This window comes from Lissotriton vulgaris, chromosome 3_1 (genome assembly GCF_964263255.1).
Source record: "Lissotriton vulgaris chromosome 3_1, aLisVul1.2, whole genome shotgun sequence".
NCBI lineage: Eukaryota > Metazoa > Chordata > Amphibia > Caudata > Salamandridae > Lissotriton > Lissotriton vulgaris.
The window spans coordinates 401,647,573-401,651,422 of NC_141689.1; positions in this window are offsets into that span (position 1 = coordinate 401,647,573).

Here is a 3,850-nt window from a genome sequence, read left to right on the forward strand (position 1 = left end):
ACAACAGTGGAAGGCCATCTGTGCCAATCTTGTCATTGGCATGGGTGTACCAGATCTAAAGTAGACACAGATATGTCTCCAACACAATCACGTCACATGATTGCTTTTGTACCAATACCGTGTGGACATGAGTGTGTCCAATCTCACCACCATGTATAACAAATCCACATGTTCACAGATGGACTGATGAGACAGGTGACTTGATGCACATGTTCTGCATGCCCCTCATAATCTGATACATTGCAACACTTGCACTATGGTAACATATGGAAGCATTACTTATGTGCAAATGTGAAATGAAAACAGGGAAGTTTTGCAGAATCATGTCTCCTTCATGGGCCAACATTCTATGATACCCTGCAAAGATAAACTATATGCATACTGTAATAGGTGACATACTCCATGGACCACATGCAGTCCATGACATAACAACCTCATTGTATGTCCATGTTAGACCTGGCACCATTGACGTGGGTCTCCCTTCCATTTGTGATGTTGCCTCATGTACTTTTGCTGGTGTTAGATGCTTTGGGCACTGCGCCACTGCTGTCCAGTGCCACAGTGCAAGTGCTCCCTATGGAAATGTGATATATTAATCAGTGGTTTCATGTTTGGCTATTTGCTTTACTTGTCAGACCCTAGTACAGTGTGCCCAGGGCATGTAAATCCAAATGCTGCTGGTGGGCCTGCAGCACTGGTTGTGTCACCCACAGAAAAAGCCTTGTAAGATGTGTCCGCTGGAGTTGTCTCCCTGCACCGAATCGAGAGAAGCGTGCCATTGCAGAGCCTGTGTGCAGTCTGGTACTGTCTCACTGACTGGGCAAGTGCACCCACTTGCCAGTCCCTAAACCTTCCCTTTTCTTCATATCAGTCACCCCTATAGTAGGCCCAAGGGCAGGGTGCATTGTAAGTATAAGGTAGGACATGCCCTAGTGTGTGTGGTATGTCCTAATAGTGAATTACAGCCATTTTTATTTTTCACTATTGCAAGGCTCCTTGTTCTCCATTGGCCAGAATGGGCAGTTAGAATTATTGCATTTTATAATCCTAACTGACTCAGAGAACATGGTAGAAATTCGAGTTTAGTATCCCTGATAAAATGCATCTTTTAGTGACGTTGGTTTTAACATTCTGTGTTTGCAAATACCACTTTTAGAAAGTAGGCATTTGCTTGGCTAACCTTTCAAGCCTGCCTCTGCTAGGTTGTGTATTCCTTTGTCTCGTTTTGTGAGTGACAGGGCTGGGGGATTCCAAGAGACAGGATGAGTCAGCCCGGTGGTGAATAGAGAGATCTGCATCTAGATGGGACGGAGGAGTTGCACCTGAATCTTGAATAGGGCTGTGCCTGCCTTCCACAATGCTGGCTCCATCTGCTGGGGAGAGGCTGATGTCTCTGCCCTGCACACTGAAAGAAGAGAAGTAGTCCTGTCAACACAGTGCTCCAGGACTGTACTTGCCTTCCACAATGCTGGCTCCACCTCCTGTGGAGCGTCTGATGTATCTGCTCTGCACTGTGAAAGGAAAGGGGATGTCTAATAAACAGAATGCTTCAGAACTGGTTTGGACTGGGCAAAGGCCCCTCTCCCCTCAGAGAACAAAGGAGTTTGGGTTATCAATATTGGGACCCTGATCCCATGAAATTAGATCACTTTGGACTACAAGAAGAAACCTTTACTGAGGATAGGAACCTGAAGAAATTGAGAGACTATTCCCAAGCTGGAGTGCTGCTTGGGGATTGGCCTGCAGTGGTTGCCTTACTGCCAAAGGAAGGAGAAAGGAACGTTATGTACTTTGCTTTCAACTTGTGAAGGATCTTCAAGGACTTCGAAAAAAGCTTGCCTCCTGCTGAAGTCTCTAGGACAACAGACTTCAACCCCCAGCTCCCCAGAGTTCTTTTGGATCTGCCTACTGCTGGTTTGGGCCTTATGAGAAACTGCATGTCGCAAGGAGCTGGAAGCACGACACAACAAGATCGAATTGTGTCGCTGCTGCTGCCATCGCACTTCTGAACAAGGGTGTCGTCGCTGGAGTTGTCTACCTGCACCGAATCGAGAGAAGCGTGCAGCAACAAAGAGGAAGCGTGTCGCCGTCGCTGGGCCTGCCATCGCACTTTTGAGCAAGGTTGACACCGCTGGAACTGTCGCAGTGCGCCGCATCGAGGAAAGCACCTCGCATCCCCAAGAAGCGCGCCACCGTCGGAGCTGCTGCCGCCGCATTTCTGAACAAGGATGTCGCCGCTGTAGTTGTCGCATTGCGCGGAAGCTTCACTCATCGTGGGAGAACAGTGTCACAGTTGGATCTGTTGCCGTCGCACTTCTGAACATGGGTGTCGGCGCTGCAGTCCACGCATCGAACAGAGAACTTCTCGCATCCCCGGAGAAGCATGCCGCATCTGGAAGATCTTTACTTCTTTATTTCTTTGCACCTGAACTTTGCAGCATTTTCCTCGCTGCGACATTGCTTGTCGTGGAAGCGCAAGGAATTGTAAGGTAAATTGACGCAAAGTGTTGCATCTTAAGAACTGAACTTAACTAAGCTACATCTATCATCTTAAAGTAACAGTATTGTGTATTTTTGTCATTTATGGTCTTGTGGTAACTCTATATACAGTATATTTTTGACATAAAACCTTGTGTGGTGTCCCTCTGTAGTGTTGTCACTGGGTTACTGTATGTGGTCAGAAATGCTTTACACACTGCCTCTGGGATAAGCCTGTCTGCTCGTGCCAAGCTACCAAGGGGGTGAGCAGGGGTTATTTTAGGAGTCACATAAAGTAAAGGAGGCCCCCTTATCTTCTTAATCTGGGACAGGGAAGTAATGGTAGGGAACAGTTAGAGTCCCACTGACTAACCATAAAGATGGTTGTTGTTAATCTGGTGGTGCCCAAAACCTATTTTTGAGAATACCAATCTCACAATAAATCAAAACCTCACAAGTTGCGGAAACATCAAACTCAATATAGGCCAACACTATAAAGCAACTAATACATATACATATCACATAGAATATTCACTATTGGTCAGATTTAGGCAAGACAGGCAAAGTGTTTTCAAAAATACATCTGTGCGTTTATTCAAAAGAGAAATATTCTTACAGTAATTTTAAAAAAAATTATACAATTGATTAAAAAACATATAGGATCACAAACATATACACAAAGATACAATGTTGGTTAAAATGTTCACAAGAACAGGGGTCGACGCGGTTGGAAGAAATTAATGAAAAACCTTCTTCAGGACCAGTTCTAAAAGAAAACACACAATTACTATTTCATCACAAAGCTATATTAATCTAAAATTCATTTAAAAAACTCCTAATACCTCTAAATTCAGTATTTATCCTGTCTACTCATGATGCAGTGTTATCCTATCTACTCATAGTTGGCTCTGACGAGGACCAAATCATTGGTGGGTTTTCTATATTGGTATTGTCAAAAACAAAATTATACTAAAGGCACCATTCCTTAGCACCAGATTATGTAGTTCTAATAATATATTTTCACAATATTGTCGCTAAGCTTCATATGTGGCATATAGCGGTTGCATTATTACCTGGGGTTATATGTTTCCTCCAGATTAATCAAGGAATAGGCTCCTATTACCAGAGTGCGAGCACCATTATCAATAAATAGAATGTATTGTCATTATTTATTTATATATTTTAGTGCAAATACCCTTAGAGCTCTTCTTTCTGTGGAATAATCTAAAAGAACGGTTATGATGAGTGAATATGTTGTTGTCATTCACCCACAGATATCAGAATTCCTTCTAGTATATTGAGAATTCTTAAAGTATGCAGTTCATCTAAAACCCGGATTACACACTCGGGCCTCTGTTCTTCCTTGATTAAT